This window comes from Apodemus sylvaticus, chromosome 15, assembly GCF_947179515.1.
Source record: "Apodemus sylvaticus chromosome 15, mApoSyl1.1, whole genome shotgun sequence".
Classification (NCBI taxonomy): Eukaryota; Metazoa; Chordata; class Mammalia; order Rodentia; family Muridae; genus Apodemus; species Apodemus sylvaticus.
Window position 1 is genome coordinate 87,001,236 of NC_067486.1, and position 5,084 is coordinate 87,006,319.

Below are 5,084 nucleotides of genomic sequence, written 5' to 3' on the forward strand. Positions count from 1 at the left end.
CTGTGACAAGGAGATCTGGGAAGTCACCTGAGGATGTGATGAAAACCACATTCCTATCACTTTTCTTTCCTCTTCTGAACATTTAATGGATAGGGAATGTGTTTAGTTTTCATACATATATTTAATTACATAGTCTATATATACTCATATATAAAACAAGTCAAAAAATTAAATCATAAAACAGAATAACCAAGTGAAAGAACCTGTATCTGTTTTCATGTGCTTGAGGTTACATGCAAGAATAGTATTTCCTGACTAGTCATCCAAAGCTCTTGCTAGGAAACGGGCTTGCTTTGTGTTTACAAGGGAACGTTGTAGCAGCAATCAGAACCTTTGTAGCCTGTAGCCCATTTTAGAGACATGTCAGGTTAGGAAAAAATTTTGCTTGTCTCTCCTGGATTCTTGGAGACAGGGACTCACAGACTGGCTCGGAATTGGGGACATTGCCACCCTGAGCTCCTGAGTGCTGGAGTGACAGGCCTTTACCACCATGCCTGCCTATCAAGTTAAGTGTTTCAGGAACCCGAGGATAATGATTTTTCAGCTTGTTTTTCTGATGATAATCATGAAAGAAAAGGTTTTTAAAAATCTGTTTTGAAATAATATTTTGTTATGTAACAAAAAGAAATACCAGGATATATTGCTCAATATTTGTTAGCTTTGGCTAGCTTTGTTCTATAAATTAATAGTATATTAAAACTACTTCCTGAGAATATTTAATTTTTTATTAGTTCTTAAAGTTTCCAGAAATTTTCGTTAAACCTGTATTTTGATTCCAACCAGAATTTTTTTAACAAAAAATAAAAAATAAATTTTGTTTTAATCTGTGCAGCTGTAGTTCTCTTTGCAGTCATGAGAAATATCTATTTCATTAAGTCCTATGAGGAATATGTGTCACATACATTTAAGAAAAAACTATTTAAGATGAAAAATTCCAAAAATGACTTCCCCCTGGTGTGAAGTAAAACAAAACCCCCAACACATCTCTGTCTGTGGTAATGACATTGAGGTGACAAACTGCAGGCAAGTGAGGTTCCTGGGGGTGATCTCACACCTGCACCAGGAGCTTGGGAAATGGCTGGGCTTGGAACTGCCTGCTGGCCTTGCTTTCTGTTTGATGCAAGACCAGCTCTCAGGCTGAGGCCCTTGCATTTATACAGAAGATCCCAGGTCTTTGAAAATAGACAGATGGGACTGTGGTGGGTAGTGTTCCCTGGTTTTATGTAGCTTTTCTTTCAGATGGAGCAATGAAGACACCTTAGTGCTGTCCCTGCCAGGCTCCAAGCCCACATCTCTCACAGCTACCCAGAGTTTGGTCTGCCAGGCAGGTGTGACTCAGGAAGCCATAGACAAGGGTATCCTGGATCTGCAGCCCATTGCATAGCCGAGTGTGAATTTAGTTAAGGGCACTTAACTGCTGGCCCCTTCCTTTCTTTTTAGCTACCCAACAGAGCTCTGGAGGCAGCAGAGATAGTGGTCTTAGCCATGCATGCTGTAACTCTCCTGCAACTTCTTATGGAATTCTTGTGTATAGTTCTTTTACATGCTTCTCCAAAGAAAAGAGGCATATGTACTTGTTAAGGTACAGGAGATTTCTGTGTGAAAGCTGCACCCATCAGTTAAGGCTTCTCAAGATTCAAGAAACCATCAGGCCCACAGATCCTTCAGTTAGTGTTCCTTTAGGTCCATAGGCTTCCCTCTCTGCTGGCTAGGGAACTGGTTTTTTTTTTCCCCTCCTGCACTAGTGTGATTGTGGGAAATTTGCTGAGCCTCCATACATCGACTCCCAGGAACCCTGAGAAGAAATTACATTGTCTTCTTACATTTCTGTTTTTGTTTTTTAGAGACAGGTTTCTCTGTGTAGTCTTAGCTCACACTCACTCTGTAGACCAGGTTGGCCTTGAACTCACAGACTCTACTAGGCCTGTCACTGGTGATGGCTCCTCCTGGGAACCCCTTGGCTAACATGCTGAGGCTGAGGCATTCCCTCCTTCTAAATGCGCATTGCTTTGTAAAGCCTAGCCTTCAGCAGCAGTTCTGGCTCCAGGTATTCAGACCTTGTCCTTTACAGGAAACAGCAGGGCCTGTAGGCCTGTAGGCCACTCCCTCTGAAGCCCCTGCTAAGATTGGTTGTTAAGCCAAGGGCTGGATGATTAGAATCTTTTGGTTTTGTAAGGCTCAAGACAATGGCAGAGTAAATGCTACTTTACCAATTTGCTATTCCACCTGCCAAGGATAAAAACAGGGAAAGTTTGCTTCAGAAGCATGCCTGGGTGAGTTGCATGACAATAGGTCCTAATGGGCAGGTATCAGGGATACTCAGTACTCCACAGATCTTTTTATAAAGAGAGCAAATCACATTTTTGACCTTGCATTGTTTTATGGGCTTTATGTTTGCATTATGGCTTTGTAAGTACTGCCATTAACTGAGATGGGTCAGTAGGCAGGGGTGGAAAAAGGCTGGAGAGATTTTTCAGTCAGTTTCTCTACCTTTGTGTCTTGTTGTTCCAAAGGAGGGGCCTAGAAACCTCTTCATTAGTACTATCAAGGATCATGACCATCTGAGTATTAATTAGGAAAGATAAACTATATCTTATAGGACTAAATAATACCCTGCTGTTTGGACATCCTTTCACGATACCAAGAAAAATAGAAAGAACTGAGTTTTGATTTAGAAGATTCAACTCCTTGACTTCACATATCGCCTTTTTTCCAGTACCAGCTTGCATAAATTCTTATGCAACAGGCCTTGACTTCTATGACAATAAATAGCTATGATGAAAAAATCCCCCCACCCTACCTGTGTCATCGATTTTTGAGGGTTCTATGATACTACAGATATACACATATATACATAAGGAAATGTGAGATAATATATCTCTGATGTAAGCTGCTGTTTTATCAATGAAACAGAATTGTATCACAGCTACCTTGGGGGTCTTCAGGTCTGCTGTTGTTGTCTTTTGAATCCATGTGGGGATTATAGGGTTTTTTTGAGGATCCTTTTTTGTGGATATGGATAATAATTGAAGTTACTACAACACATTGGGTTTGGGTCCTAGAAACTTCTAAACTTGTAGAGTTTTAGGAAAGGTTTCCACATGTCCATTAGTGTAACCTAGTAAAATCTCGTGCTACAGTAATAGTATGGGGCATTTAACTGCTTAGGTTCATGGCACTGGTAAAAGCAGAGAATGTTTCTGTTTCCACTCAGGGTTCTCCAGCAGTATTAATGCCTCTGGAGTTTTGTAGTTACGACCTTTTTTTAATGAGAAGGAATTTATAATCAATGTTTTCAGGTCTACTGTATCTGTTGAGGGATTACACACTGGAGACCACTCTAACGGTCAGTAAAGAAGGCGCAACAGAGGCTTATGTGTGTTTCAGATCTCAGTGTCAGCAACCTTTCCTGACAGGTAAGCCCTGTAATGAGAAGCTTGGATAGAAGTATATACTTGTTCTAAGGAAGAGCGCTGACACCTAGGCCATTTAAACCTCCACCAGAAGAACTGATACACTTAACGTCTGACAGGAGCAAAATCTGGTTTCCTTGAAGTCACTTGGTAATCAGTCTGTGAATGGGCTTGTGACATGTGGCAAAGCTAAGCCCTTCCCACTGTATGGCTGGTGGGAGCAAGAAGAAGTAGGGGCCTTGCTTGGGGACATTCATATGCATTATTGTCGAAGTTTTGGGGCAGGAAAAGCAGATTTGATTTCTTGTCCCAGTCACCAACTTGCTGGACCTAGGCAGCTTGTTCTAAATGTCTCTGAGCCTCTTGGCAATCAGACCTTATAATGTGTTTTATGCTGCATTAAGCTCCTCTCTTCCCCTCCCCTCCCCTCCCCTCCCCTTTCCTCCCCTCTTTTCTCCTCCCCTCCCCTCTCCTCTTTTCTCCTCCCCTCCCCTCCCCTCCCCTCTCCTCTTTTCTCCTCTCCTCTCCTCTCCTCTCCTCTCTGCTTGTCTGTCTCTTTGTCTCTGTCTCTCTTTGTCTCTGTCTCTCTTTGTCTCTGTTTCTGTCTTTGTCTTTCTCTGTCTCTCTCCTCCTTCCCCCCTCCCCTCTCTCTCACATACACACACAGGCATACACATGTATTTGTGTGTGTGTGTGTGTGTGTGTGTGTGTGTGTGTACCCTCAAGGGTCTAGCTCCAGTCCTAAACTGACTGTTTGAAGTAACCCTTTCTAATAGGATTCTGGGTTCTTCTGTTTGTCAAATAATTTGTTATGAAGTCAAAACTGCAGTTTAAAAAAAGGTGGGTAATGGGCCTTACAAAAGAAAATTTCCCATAATTATAATCCCTTCTTAGTCTATATTTATTATGCTTTTATATAAAAATTTTAAAGTTGATATAGAAATATGTCTTAACTACAATTATGAAAATAGATGTTGAAACTTTCGTAAATCAAATAGGAGACACACATACATACATACCTATACACACACCCTTTTTTCTTATATAACCTGTATGGTCTATCTACTTTTTGCCAAGGTTCTATGCTATGTATTAGTTTCTATTTTACAAACCAATGACAGTAAAGTGATGTGGATCTCAGAAAGCTTTTTGTCTGACTGTCCCATGTGTAGCTACGGTCAGTGTTTGCCCGTGATATGGCCTGTGTTTTAGAGTGTGTTGAATCTTCGGAGTTTATTCTCATTCTAGGAAAGAATTGCAGAGATGTCATTCTAGGCAGAAACAAAACTTGTAGGCCTCAGAAATCTTCTTAAGTGGGATTTGTTCTAGTGCTGGGGGCTGAAGTGAGGACCTCAGCATGTGGTAGGCAAACCATTGAGTTACATCCCCAAATCATCACTAGTGTTTTTATGTTTAGATAACAATAACTTTTCACATTGCTCCATGAATTACTTACTAGTCTTTATAATCCACAGGTTCGGGTAGACAGCTTAGAAGCAGATGTAAGGAGGAATTCAGTCTTTCTTCCTCTTTGTTCTCATCCTCCAATCAATGGCTTGGACTTTTTCAAGTCTCCCATCCCAGAGAACATTCCCCTCTTAGCTGTCTCCTCTCTCCCCCCTCCTTATTTCCTTTCTTCATTCCACTATATCTTCTTCCTCAATAACATTT